Genomic DNA, 15,631 nt, shown 5'->3' on the forward strand with positions numbered 1-15,631 from the left:
TTTCAGGTCCCAGGAGACACAGAAGGGCTGTGAAGTGGAAGTATATCAATTGAATATTAAATTAAAACAACAAAACAAAGAATTACACATTAAAATATGTATATTGAGTATTTGTGTATATATATATATATATAAATATAAAATAATATATTGTATATAAAGAATATATATATGAGTAATGTAATAATATATATATGTATTTTATTTATTAATCGAAGCACCGAAATGGTAGCGATTTTTTAATACCTACCCGAGGACATATCTATATTATTGAAAAAGAAAATATGTATTTATTAATATTCCAGACTATGTAGAATCATATATTTTATATTTGTTTATTAATATATGTACTCTTATTTAACATATTTTGACAATAGAGATATGTGTACTTAAATATATATTTATATTTATTCTTCATTTAACCTAGTAAATTTACTAAATTCGGAAAATGAAAAATAGTTTAACTTCAATAAAGGAATTAAAAATATTTAAATTAACAATGCACAATAAAAGTAAAGAGGCACAAATGACTTCTAAAGAATTTTAAAATAAACAAATCTCACATTTAGGTTAGTGTGTCAGGAGATGGTTATATTATTTGTTTACAAATAGAGACGTACGGGGAACTGGGTCAACTGCATAGTTTGGAAACGACCTTGGCCGTAACTAGATAATTTATCAGAGTTATAAGGATAATCATCAGGATATTATTGTGCAATGTGCAGCGATTTGGGTCATTCACAAATACCTATCAATCACAATCGACAATTGAAAAATCACGGGTTAGCCAGATTATATCGAAAAATTACATGAAACATTTAAATATCATTGATTAGATAGTCGCATAGATTTTTATTAGTTACCTGAAACAGCTGGAAGCTGCGTGCTTACAAATACTTATCATTCACAATCGACAATTGGAAAATCACGGGTTAGTAGGAGGATTATATCGAATAATTTTACGAAACATTTGAATATTATTGATTGGGTGCTCATACAGAACCCCATCAGTTGCCTGAGACATTTGAGAGTCGAGTACTCTCTAAAGTGGCAATCAACTACTTGAAACAATTGGAAAATCACGGGATAGGATGAACAAAAATTAATGTTGAACCCTGGAGGAAAAATTTAAAACAAATACAGTTCATCAAACAGGAGGCAGTGGTCGCTCCTACAACAAGACCATTAACCAAACCAAATAGAGATGACGATTCTCTTAAATAAAAACGTCAAAACCAAACAAACAAAAGCCTGGAGTTCGATAGCTCTCCAAAACAAACTATCAAATAAGACCTTATTCTACTAGTATTTATTAGTATAACCTTATTCTTACGTATATATTCGGTTACCAATCCTAGAGTTTCGCAGAACTCTTCGTGCAAGATCCGAGCTTGGAATGCGAGGTAGATAGCCTCGTATTGCAAGTTATAAACCTTTCCCAAACTGTATGTATACATATATTTATTCGTATGTACTGTTTACTGGAGAATGCGGACCTGCATACAGCTTGCATTTAGGTCGGTAGACCACTCTCGCATTCTCTTTTAAACGTAAAATGAGGATTCTCGACCCGTAAGTCCACACCAACCGTGAGTATATGATTGTATATAGGACGAAACCGGTTCGCCCTAAGTAAATTGTAGTCCAAGGAGGGGTCGGAATTTGGGGGTATCGGGACTCGAGGGGAAACTTGAAGGCAGTACATGATGACGTGGAAGGCTTTTTGGGACGCGATAACTTAGGTATCAATCAAAGAGCCGTGTCAAAGGATTGTGTGAATTTCTTGTTGACTCACGATCATCTCGTTTACTTGCAGGAGGATTTGGAGCCAAATTATGCCAGCAAATGGGCTATTCCGAGTTCGTCAAATATGCAATTAACTAATTACATTAACCTACTAAATCAATTTTACATGTACCTTATAGCAGCTGAGTCATGGAGGAGTGGCGCCAACCAGACACAATAATTAATCATTGCCAAATTTACTAACAATTAACCATTTGAGTTATATTTAATTACCTGTCCAAATAAACATGTATAATATCTTTTATCAGCGATTAAACTACGACTTTGTTAGGGTGCAGGGAATCAGAACAATTACAATAGGAGAGCTAGCTCATTCAGAGAAATCATTTAAATCTAGGGTTGCAATGGAAAGACCAAGTAAATTGTGAAACTCAACACCTCGATCAGAACCAAGGGGGTTACCACAAAATGAAAGTAATTAAAATCCTATATCATAAATCAAAAAAATTACACAACGTTTGATGGAATTTAATTACAATATAAATACGGGTATATTTGCGTTCAAGATCGTAAATAACGTATTAATTAGTCAAGTACATATGTCTATAAAGATATATAGTACAAGAGAGCTTAAGTAGCTCTCTGTAGATATCAAAGAAAAGGGTCCAATTTTCATGGAGGCTTATGTGTTGTAGGGGAGGAATTTTCCATCCCTGCGAACACATATGCAAAGCCTTAGAGAGAAAAAAAAATTAAATATCGGCCATAGCCAAGAGAGAAAAAAATTTATATTGTTTTAAACATATATAAATAAAAGAATGGCGAAAAAGACGAAAATATTACAAGTGTTGTATCATACTATTTGCAATATTTAACATAATTCATATAAAAATTAATTTTATTTCATTTCCATCTATGGACTCTTTACTTTAGATTTCACGTCTGTGTCAAATTTTATCTTCAGTTAAATACGTCAAAATTGCCTTTGTATCATTTTGTTTATTCTTTTACAAATCAAAATCACGGTCAAAGGTCAAATCATTGAACGAGATTGTTATCAATTCCTTGCATTCCTTTTCTAAAGGCTCTAACGCTCTACATCCAGCATCTAACATCACCTCACCTTTATTGCATGTTCATCTGAACTATTTATACGCAATTTCTAAACATACAAGTAATATAACACAAGTTTATTACACGAGTAACCTACAAACTACTGCGCGAAAAACACCTTGCTTGAAAGACGATAGAAGTTACCAAAAGAGTTCGATTTACGTCCGACTTCCAGAAACCAGCAAGGGGTCATGTTTTTACGCTTGCTAGAAGACTCCTCTTTGTAAGCTTATTCAAACAAAAATCGGGGGAGAACGAAAAGAACAGAATGAAAAAGAACAGTTGCTAGAATACACCGAAATGTCATAAAATAACAATAATGAACCTTGGTGGTAAAATGGTTAGCTCGATGAAGCTAGACGGTGGTATAGTAACTTGAGTGTGTAAATGTAAGATCTAGAATAACAGAGCACCAAGCTTGGCGCTCGAATCTAGGCACGCGGCTGACTACTGAATTTGCCATCCAACACTGACGAATTATGATTTGAATTTAAATGTACACAGTTTAAATGTGTCCTCAATTCAGATCATCCTGGGGGAGGAGAAAGGCTTAATTGATTAAAGCTACAAGTACAAGTAAGCAATGTACGATGAAAGAAAAACACTAGTATCAATCCTGGCTTACCCGGGATAATGCGGGCCGGGCTGAGCCTGCGACCTGGTCCCCGTCGCGTACAGCTGCTGCTGGAAGTTGTGGAACTGCTGCGCATAGTTGGGGTCTGCCGTGCTCGGCATCACAAAGCCCTGTGAGGATTTGAAGCCGGCCCCGGGCCCGCCCATAGACGCCGGCAGTGGCTGCGAACTGTGCGGCGCCCCCCATGCGCATGGGCCCGCCCTTCATCATCGGCCAGAAGTTGGGATTGCACACCATCCCACCACCCGGAGGGATTCCGCCTTGGAAGGGGTCCGCCATCTTCGGCGGGGAGTTGAAGCCGCCGGGGTAGTGCGGCATGCGGATCATTCCAGGGCCGCCGCGCATTGGACCCATCATCGGGCCCTGCGGCCACATAGGCCCCATCATTTGATCGGACATATCCATGCGTGGGCCCATTCCCGGCTGCTGATGTTGTCCCATTGGCCCGCCACACGGTCCACCAGAAAAATATTGCATATTCATGTTATTTTTTTGTTCCATGTGCATTGGGTTTGCGACCCATTGTAAGAAGTCCAAACTAGGCGGGCCTCTCGGGCCTGCGGAGCAAGGGAGTTGCGGCCGCGTCGGGAGGTGTTGAATGGTGTTTGGGGCGCTGGCTTTGACTTGCACGTTGGCCCCGTTGAAGGCGGCGATTTTGCCGGGAGGCATGCGCGGTCCGCCCATCATGGAGGGGTCCGGAGGACCGAAGCCCATGGGACCCATAGAGGCGTCGCCTATCTTGGGGTTCATATTCATGCCGAAGGGGAAGTCTCCAGGGCCCATCATGCCGTCCATAGGGCCAACCGCGCCCATTTCTCCCATGTTACCAACTGTGGAAAGAGAAAACATTGTCAGTTTCGAAGCGAATCTCTGTTTCAAATCCCACGTATTTAATAATCATAATATGAGATCATTTATTAATGGATTTGTAATATAAAGAACATATGAAGCCCTTATTCGCAGTATTCTCGAATATAACTCCATTATTTGGGCCCCTTCTGAACAAAACAGTACAAAAGAGGTTTACGCATTACATATATACGAGAGAATATACGATTTATTTACAGGAATGGCTGTATCCATCAGGTTAGGTACTCACCCACATCCTGCATGAGCAGCGCAGCATGGTGGTGCGGATAGGGATGCGGGGGCCCTCCTGTCAGCTGCTGAGACATCTGCGCCAGTGATGAAGTGGGATCGAAGCCCCCGCCCGCTCCGCTGGGGGCGCTGGGTGCCAGTGGCGCGTGCTCACCTCGCACCATCCCGCCGCCCTGGGATAAAATACAATGTGTTAGGTTAGTTGACGAAAAATAATTCATGTAGGTAGCTACTATAGGCTCGAACTAACCTAATAGTAACCCAAGCAATCAGGGACATCAAGTCAATAAGAGAGTCACAGGACCTAAGAAGGTTGTAACCTAGTTTGAAAAATGTCGATTTCACCTCTCCTCTCCTTCCTTTCCTTAAAAAGACCCTCCAGATCCCAGCACACAGCACCCCAAGGATGTAGTCCACACAAATCCTAAGCTAATGAAACAATAATCTTAACCATGAAGCAGAAAACTGGCATCATTAAATTAGCACAGCTTTCCCCCCCAAGAGAGATCTCGGTCAGAGCAAATATTTTCAGTCAAAAATTTTCAGGAATAATAAAACAGAACACTTAGATACATAGCAATCACATACCTCGGGTCCACCTGGATTGCCCTGCATTCCTGTGGGACTGTCATCCATATTCCCTTGGGCCCCATATTCTCCAGGTTTCCGCACGCCATTCCCTTCCCCATGTTCTGCTGCTGCATGGAATGGTGTCCGGGCGACGAAGACGACATGGACTGGGAGGCGGTGGCCCCCGAGGGAGCTGCCGTGGACGCCGGAGGTTGTTGTCCTTGCTGTTGTTGCTGGCCCTGTTGCTGTTGTTGTTGTTGCTGGCCCTGCGTAAGGGTTGTTATTGATAGCGGCTCAATTTAAAATATTACACGACGTAGTGCATCGCCTTAACTCTTTAAATGTAATAAATTTTCATTGACAACAAAAAAATTAGGAGACAATCTCATTCAGAATAACTTAGAATAAGAATTTATATTAGGTTAGAGAATATTTCCGTGCACATCTCTATTTGTAGCCATCCAAATTTGTATTGCCCTTTGTTTTAATTGAGAATAAATTAATGACATTATTTTCAATATTTAAGAATATATCGTATGGCAAAGGCTTGGTGGCACAGAATGGACACTTTTTTAATTGGAGAAAACACAGATACATACAGTAATAAACATGACATTAAAAAAACATTAATTGGAGAATTCGCCTGCATCCTGACTTTTTCTCACAGTCTATCTAGCAAAACTATAAGAATTTGGCCGGGAGACCAATCTTTGGCGAAATTGAAAATGTTAAACACAAAGCAGTCTTGTAAATAAAAGCGTACTCACCAGGTATATTGGAGTTGGGAGTCTGCGGGTTATTTGATCCCGGGAAACTGGGACTGTGGTCCAGCGAGTATCGCCCCGCTCGGTCCATGTGGGGCCCCTCACTCGAGTTGTGGCCCTCCGGGGTGCATGGCATCATACTGGATCGAAAAAAGATTAATATTCATTAGAAAAAATATATATTAAAAAAGAAGGTTTCAACCATTTCTTTTTTATCTGAATATAACCACACAAGAGTCCCAATTGCTCCCAACCGTCTGGAGCCAGTGGATCGGGACTATGAATTGAAGTATGCTGTAAGGTTGAAAGTAGTAGGGAGGGGAAGGAGATGGGGAAAAAGAAGGTGAGGAAATTTTATGAGCTATTCAGATATGGTCACCAAACATGGCTAAAACCATTTCAAGCAACGTTGGGACGATACTGAAAGTATGTGTCTTGTAAGTGGCGCAAGTATTTTTTATGTGAAACTACACAAGAGTCCCGATTGCTCCCAACCGTCTGGAGCCAGTGAGACTATCTCCAATCGTGCTATGTTGTAAGGCTGAAGGTAGTGGGGACTTGAAGGAGATTGGGAAGAGGAAGGTGGGGAAGTATACTCTAAACATATATTATTTTAATTAATTAATTAATTGTGAAATAACACTAATTAACAAGACCGCAAATATGCAAATTGTTTGGGAAAGGCGATTATTTGTAGATTTCTTGTTGTAAAATGTGCCACAATCATTAGATAGGCCACAATTTCAGAAAAAGTGGGTGCTATTTGTTATGCTGGGTAACTTATTGAGAAATGTGAGAAATCTTATCATACAGGAGTAAAATAAAATATGTATAGTTTTAAGTTACTAGTTGTAAGTCTCTAGCTATTGATCTTAGTTATAAGCCACTAGTAATAAATCAAAGTTATAAGTCAAAGTGATGGAGAATAGGTTAAATGTATAAATTAAGCTGTTAAGCGCCCTGAAGATGATTTTCTTTCAAAAACGGCATTATAGAAATGATCCAATCATTATTATTATAATTTAAATGCAAAATACGAAATTTTCAGGTGTGTAATAAAATTACTTCTTGGGGGAAGCGTGTTAACCCGTTGGATACAGATATCACAGCAGTTACGTTGCGAGCAGTCGTGCCCCATTAGTGGACGTCACAATAGTTGTCCTGTGTAACGTTTAAGGTTGAACACAATGCTCGTTATATTCTACGTGTTCATAGATGGCGTTTTATTCAAATACGCTTTTTACATACAAATTATTTGTTTGCGCCCGTACGTATGCAATGTGAATATGATAAAGACTCTACAAAATTCTTCCAGACAACATAAAAAAATGTGATTCACAAAAAAATTTCAAAGATTATGTAAAAACTTGGATCAAAAATATTAATAGGGCCTTTACCGGTGCATTCACCCAAATTCGCCGCTATTGAAGTCACCACTTTATTGAGCGAATACATCTAAATACAAATACAGGTATGTTCAAAGGTATTAGGAACTAACTTGAAAAATCTCTGTGAACGAGGGTAGCAAGTGCCATTCGGGTACAGCACGATGACGAGATAGACAGTCCGCTACTTCATTGAAACGACCGGGTAAGTATTGTGCTGTCATGGAGACACAGTGTTTATCCAAAACATCTAGCACTAGTCGAGTACAGCTCAGGAGTTGAGTTGATCTGGTACCACCCTCCTTGCGGAGATAAGATACGACAGACCTGTTATCCGACTGGATCAGAACAGATAGCTCAAGCGCGTGAGGAGACAAGGCAGCCAACACGGCGAGCATCTCCTTTACATTGGAGTGAAGATTCAGCTGGTCATCAGCCCACACACCGCTGAGAAGCTTTTCGTCCAGCTGGGCACCCCAACCCTGATCAGAGGCATCGGTTGTCAGGTAATGCTCAAACAGCGGCAGATGTATAGGTGACGTCAGGGTGAGCGATCGAACCCACCATCTCAATTCCCGAGCGGTAGCTGCCGGAATTGGTGATGACTCCCGGACTGTCTATCTCGTCATCGTGCTGTACCCGAATGGCACTTGCTACCCTCGTTCACAGAGATTTTTCAAGTTAGTTCCTAATACCTTTGAACATACCTGTATTTGTATTTAGATGTATTCGCTCAATAAAGTGGTGACTTCAATAGCGGCGAATTTGGGTGAATGCACCGGTAAAGGCCCTATTAATATTTTTGATCCAAGTTTTTACATAATCTTTGAAATTTTTTTGTGAATCACATTTTTTTATGTTGTCTGGAAGAATTTTGTAGAGTCTTTATCATATTCACATTGCATACGTACGGGCGCAAACAAATAATTTGTATGTAAAAAGCGTATTTGAATAAAACGCCATCTATGAACACGTGGAATATAACGAGCATTGTGTTTAACCTTAAACGTTACACAGGACAACTATTGTGACGTCCACTAATGGGGCACGACTGCTCGCAACGTAACTGCTGTGATATCTGTATCCAACGGGTTAACACGCTTCCCCCAAGAAGTAATTTTATTACACACCTGAAAATTTCGTATTTTGCATTTAAATTATAATAATAATGATTGGATCATTTCTATAATGCCGTTTTTGAAAGAAAATCATCTTCAGGGCGCTTAACAGCTTAATTTATACATTTAACCTATTCTCCATCACTTTGACTTATAACTTTGATTTATTACTAGTGGCTTATAACTAAGATCAATAGCTAGAGACTTACAACTAGTAACTTAAAACTATACATATTTTATTTTACTCCTGTATGATAAGATTTCTCACATTTCTCAATAAGTTACCCAGCATAACAAATAGCACCCACTTTTTCTGAAATTGTGGCCTATCTAATGATTGTGGCACATTTTACAACAAGAAATCTACAAATAATCGCCTTTCCCCAACAATTTGCATATTTGCGGTCTTGTTAATTAGTGTTATTTCACAATTAATTAATTAATTAAAATAATATATGTTTAGAGTATACTTCCCCACCTTCCTCTTCCCAATCTCCTTCAAGTCCCCACTACCTTCAGCCTTACAACATAGCACGATTGGAGATAGTCTCACTGGCTCCAGACGGTTGGGAGCAATCGGGACTCTTGTGTAGTTTCACATAAAAAATACTTGCGCCACTTACAAGACACATACTTTCAGTATCGTCCCAACGTTGCTTGAAATGGTTTTAGCCATGTTTGGTGACCATATCTGAATAGCTCATAAAATTTCCTCACCTTCTTTTTCCCCATCTCCTTCCCCTCCCTACTACTTTCAACCTTACAGCATACTTCAATTCATAGTCCCGATCCACTGGCTCCAGACGGTTGGGAGCAATTGGGACTCTTGTGTGGTTATATTCAGATAAAAAAGAAATGGTTGAAACCTTCTTTTTTAATATATATTTTTTCTAATGAATATTAATCTTTTTTCGATCCAGTATGATGCCATGCACCCCGGAGGGCCACAACTCGAGTGAGGGGCCCCACATGGACCGAGCGGGGCGATACTCGCTGGACCACAGTCCCAGTTTCCCGGGATCAAATAACCCGCAGACTCCCAACTCCAATATACCTGGTGAGTACGCTTTTATTTACAAGACTGCTTTGTGTTTAACATTTTCAATTTCGCCAAAGATTGGTCTCCCGGCCAAATTCTTATAGTTTTGCTAGATAGACTGTGAGAAAAAGTCAGGATGCAGGCGAATTCTCCAATTAATGTTTTTTTAATGTCATGTTTATTACTGTATGTATCTGTGTTTTCTCCAATTAAAAAAGTGTCCATTCTGTGCCACCAAGCCTTTGCCATACGATATATTCTTAAATATTGAAAATAATGTCATTAATTTATTCTCAATTAAAACAAAGGGCAATACAAATTTGGATGGCTACAAATAGAGATGTGCACGGAAATATTCTCCAACCTAATATAAATTCTTATTCTAAGTTATTCTGAATGAGATTGTCTCCTAATTTTTTTGTTGTCAATGAAAATTTATTACATTTAAAGAGTTAAGGCGATGCACTACGTCGTGTAATATTTTAAATTGAGCCGCTATCAATAACAACCCTTACGCAGGGCCAGCAACAACAACAACAGCAACAGGGCCAGCAACAACAGCAAGGACAACAACCTCCGGCGTCCACGGCAGCTCCCTCGGGGGCCACCGCCTCCCAGTCCATGTCGTCTTCGTCGCCCGGACACCATTCCATGCAGCAGCAGAACATGGGGAAGGGAATGGCGTGCGGAAACCTGGAGAATATGGGGCCCAAGGGAATATGGATGACAGTCCCACAGGAATGCAGGGCAATCCAGGTGGACCCGAGGTATGTGATTGCTATGTATCTAAGTGTTCTGTTTTATTATTCCTGAAAATTTTTGACTGAAAATATTTGCTCTGACCGAGATCTCTCTTGGGGGGGAAAGCTGTGCTAATTTAATGATGCCAGTTTTCTGCTTCATGGTTAAGATTATTGTTTCATTAGCTTAGGATTTGTGTGGACTACATCCTTGGGGTGCTGTGTGCTGGGATCTGGAGGGTCTTTTTAAGGAAAGGAAGGAGAGGAGAGGTGAAATCGACATTTTTCAAACTAGGTTACAACCTTCTTAGGTCCTGTGACTCTCTTATTGACTTGATGTCCCTGATTGCTTGGGTTACTATTAGGTTAGTTCGAGCCTATAGTAGCTACCTACATGAATTATTTTTCGTCAACTAACCTAACACATTGTATTTTATCCCAGGGCGGCGGGATGGTGCGAGGTGAGCACGCGCCACTGGCACCCAGCGCCCCCAGCGGAGCGGGCGGGGGCTTCGATCCCACTTCATCACTGGCGCAGATGTCTCAGCAGCTGACAGGAGGGCCCCCGCATCCCTATCCGCACCACCATGCTGCGCTGCTCATGCAGGATGTGGGTGAGTACCTAACCTGATGGATACAGCCATTCCTGTAAATAAATCGTATATTCTCTCGTATATATGTAATGCGTAAACCTCTTTTGTACTGTTTTGTTCAGAAGGGGCCCAAATAATGGAGTTATATTCGAGAATACTGCGAATAAGGGCTTCATATGTTCTTTATATTACAAATCCATTAATAAATGATCTCATATTATGATTATTAAATACGTGGGATTTGAAACAGAGATTCGCTTCGAAACTGACAATGTTTTCTCTTTCCACAGTTGGTAACATGGGAAAAATGGGCGCGGTGGGCCCTATGGACGGCATGATGGGCCCTGGAGACTTCCCCTTCGGCATGAATATGAACCCCAAGATAGGCGACGCCTCTATGGGTCCCATGGGCTTCGGTCCTCCGGACCCCTCCATGATGGGCGGACCGCGCATGCCTCCCGGCAAAATCGCCGCCTTCAACGGGGCCAACGTGCAAGTCAAAGCCAGCGCCCCAAACACCATTCAACACCTCCCGACGCGGCCGCAACTCCTTTGCTCCGCAGGCCCGAGAGGCCCGCCTAGTTTGGACTTCTTACAATGGGTCGCAAACCCAATGCACATGGAACAAAAAAATAACATGAATATGCAATATTTTTCTGGTGGACCGTGTGGCGGGCCAATGGGACAACATCAGCAGCCGGGAATGGGCCCACGCATGGATATGTCCGATCAAATGATGGGACATATGTGGCCGCAGGGCCCGATGATGGGTCCAATGCGCGGCGGCCCTGGAATGATCCGCATGCCGCACTACCCCGGCGGCTTCAACTCCCCGCCGAAGATGGCGGACCCCTTCCAAGGCGGAATCCCTCCGGGTGGTGGGATGATGTGCAATCCCAACTTCTGGCCGATGATGAAGGGCGGGCCCATGCGCATGGGGGCGCCGCACAGTTCGCAGCCACTGCCGGCGTCCATGGGCGGGCCCGGGGCCGGCTTCAAATCCTCACAGGGCTTTGTGATGCCGAGCACGGCAGACCCCAACTATGCGCAGCAGTTCCACAACTTCCAGCAGCAGCTGTACGCGACGGGGACCAGGTCGCAGGCTCAGCCCGGCCCGCATTATCCCGGGTAAGCCAGGATTGATACTAGTGTTTTTCTTTCATCGTACATTGCTGACTTGTACTTGTAGCTTTAATCAATTAAGCCTTTCTCCTCCCCCAGAATGATCTGAATTGAGGACACATTTAAACTGTGTACATTTAAATTCAAATCATAATTCCTCAGTGTTGGATGACAAATTCAGTAGTCAGCCGCGTGCCTAGATTCGAGCGCCAAGCTTGGTGCTCTGTTATTCTAGATCAGAGATGGGCAAACTTTTTAAGGAAAGGGCCAGATAAAATAAAAAATTATCTAGGCGGGCCGGAAAAAATTTTTAATAAAATATTTTTTTATAAGTGATATAAGTACTTTATTTTTTAATTTTTACATCATGCATATTATTGAGTACATTATATGCTAAAATGGTAAAAAGTAACAAAAATTGATTATTCTTTAGAAGAGTATGAAGGCGTATGTGACAGATGAAACTGTGGCTGAGCTTCTAAAAGTTTATCATAATCTGGTAAAAACTGGGATGAGCTGATTCGCAGTAGTGAAGCTAAATGGTGGTCAGTCAATCGGTTTCTAACACTGTTTTTGCGAAGCTTCATAGTAGAAAAGACCTGTTCACAGATGTGGGAAGATGCAAACATCGCAATTATCTTCTGAGCGTGAGATTTCAGGTTTGGGAAACTTGATTTTGACAGGGCCTTGTAGAACTCAATTTTGGAAACGTTGAGAAACAGTTGTTTCAATTCAGTGTTACATTGCAACTCAATCAATTCGAGCTGCAATTCTGGTTTGACTGATTCACAATCCATATTAAATGGCATGCTAAAAATGTCCAGGTCCTGTTCTATAACTTTGAAGTCTTGGAATCTTCGTTCAAATTCTTCATAAAGATATTTCACGCTTTTCTCATAGTTCTTAAGTTGGTCCTCCCTAACTGCAATAGTTTTTATTCTTGCTCGCTTATCTTTGACTCTAGTTGTGAGACAAACTGCTTATCAATTACTTCAATTCTAGAAGAAATTGTTTTTCGGGACAAACTTACAGTCGCAAAATCCTTTGTTTTGTCAGGACACAAAATGTCACATACTTGGATCATACAAGTTTTTAGAAATTCACCATCAGAAAATGGTTTGTTACTTTTTGCAATATTGTATGCTACAACGTAACTGGCATGTGAAGCTAGCTTTTGAGAACAGCTTTGTTTTTTAAAAATATTTTGCTGACCTGACAGTTTCTTACGTAGAGCTTCTGCTTTTTGCTTCCGTTCCTCTTCGGTCAAAGTTTCATAAGTGGCGTTGTTATGTTTTGTCATGAAGTGTCGTGAGAGGTTGAATTCCTTAAATACCGCTACAGCTTCATTGCATATGAGGCACACAGGTTTATCCTTAATATGTGTAAAAAAGTATTTCCAAGTCCACTCATCTTTAAAAATACAACATTCTGAATCAACTTTACGTTTTTTACTTGCCATTGTAACGATCAAAAATGTCAAAAACACTACCAAAAAAGCACAACCATAGGAACACAAGCCAGGCATACAGCTGCAAAGGTGACTTGACACTGACTACGCACGCGACGTCGCGTCGTGACTGTCCGAACTACACTGATGAACATTGAACGATTGAACACTGACCTTGACAACAGAGGAAACAAAAATGGTAGCGCCCGATTCGTCCCGAACTTAGCCGAGCAACACACGCATTGCACTTCACATCGCCATGCATTCGCCATGCTACCGATCTGCAAAGCGCGAGGTTGTGTGCAAACTAATATTAGATGCAATAATACGGTACTTAAAACACAATGAGAAGGAAACCGTTAAGTATTCTATTCTATCTACATAGAAAATACATTTTGTTTTTTTGGTAAATTGTGGTAGGGTTATTCAAAACAATGTCGCGGGCCGGATTGAATGGCCTGGCGGGCCGGACTTGGCCCGCGGGCCGTACTTTGCCCATCACTGTTCTAGATATTACATTTACACACTCAAGTTACTATACCACCGTCTAGCTTCATCGAGCTAACCATTTTACCACCAAGGTTCATTATTGTTATTTTATGACATTTCGGTGTATTCTAGCAACTGTTCTTTTTCATTCTGTTCTTTTCGTTCTCCCCCGATTTTTGTTTGAATAAGCTTACAAAGAGGAGTCTTCTAGCAAGCGTAAAAACATGACCCCTTGCTGGTTTCTGGAAGTCGGACGTAAATCGAACTCTTTTGGTAACTCTTATCGTCTTTCAAGCAAGGTGTTTTTCGCACAGTAGTTTGTAGGTTACTCGTGTAATAAACTTGTGTTATATTACTTGTATGTTTAGAAATTGCGTATAAATAGTTCAGATGAACATGCAATAAAGGTGAGGTGATGTTAGATGCTGGCTGTAGAGCGTTAGAGCCTTTAGAAAAGGAATGCAAGGAATTGATAACAATCTCGTTCAATGATTTGACCTTTGACCGTGATTTTGATTTGTAAAAGAATAAACAAAATGATACAAAGGCAATTTTGACGTATTTAACTGAAGATAAAATTTGACACAGACGTGAAATTTAAAGTAAAAGAGTCCATAGATGGAAATGAAACAAAATTAATTTTAATATGAATTATGTTAAATATTGCAAATAGTATGATACAACACTCAACCACCTTAAATAACAGAAACATGGAAATTTTACGAAAGATCGATAGCGGTGGTTGTTTTTACGAAAAACCTGTTTTAATTTTGAACATTTTTGTATTGGTGAAGTATTTTTTATTTTTTTTATTGTATTTTTTTTATTTATTTGTTTGTTACAAAAATATTACAGCATAGATTTTGACTGTCCAACTAGAAAGGTCTTCTGTTCTAGGACAGTCAAATTGACAGTGAATATACTTAATGGTGAAATCGCCGATACAATTTATTTTGAGAGATTACAAGAGTGAAAGCGAGGATACATGTAACCTTTATATTACTATATTTTAATACATAATAAAATAAACAGTAAAATAATATGAAAATAATAGAAATAAAATTAAAATAAAAGAAAATAAAATTGCTTAGCAACGCTAGTTTAGGCATATACTTTGCATTTGCTCTCTGATTATTTTTTTGTAATATCAGATAGAAAAGAATTAGCTTTGATCCCAAAAAATATAAATATTTAAAGAAGAGTATATCAGATAACGCATTAAATAAACTGCCAGTAAGCCGTAGGATATTTAGGTAAATAAATAGGATTTTAAAAAAAAAATATTTGAAGACCCCAGTAACCAAGGTAAACAACAATATGTACTTGACATTCATTTGAAAAAAATAAAAATATATTTTAATGGTATATTTTTATGTTGATAACGTTTTTCTGGAAATAATATATCATAGATTCGTAATGTTGAAAGGTAGTTGAATTGGAAATTATAGATTTGTTATGTCGAAAGGAAGTTTGATTAGAATATTTAATTTGGTCACATTGAAAATTATTTATTGATTTGGTTACTGGAATGTAGTAGTAAAGATATAATCATCTCCAAGTTGTTTTGCAAAATGACAACAATGTCATTTGCAACCAACGTAGATGAACAGGGGATTATTATGTCATCTGTACAGATGAACATGGATAGTCTAAGACCCCAAAAAATAAAAGCAGGTATTCCTAGACAGCGTATGAAATGGACGAACAATGTCAATATGTTCATTGTTCGTTCATATTTTTATGTAACCAAAGTAGAAACAGATATGTTGTTAT

This window comes from Hesperophylax consimilis, unplaced genomic scaffold (genome assembly GCF_061612785.1).
Source record: "Hesperophylax consimilis isolate HC1 unplaced genomic scaffold, BYU_Hcon_1.0 scaffold_49, whole genome shotgun sequence".
Classification (NCBI taxonomy): Eukaryota; Metazoa; Arthropoda; class Insecta; order Trichoptera; family Limnephilidae; genus Hesperophylax; species Hesperophylax consimilis.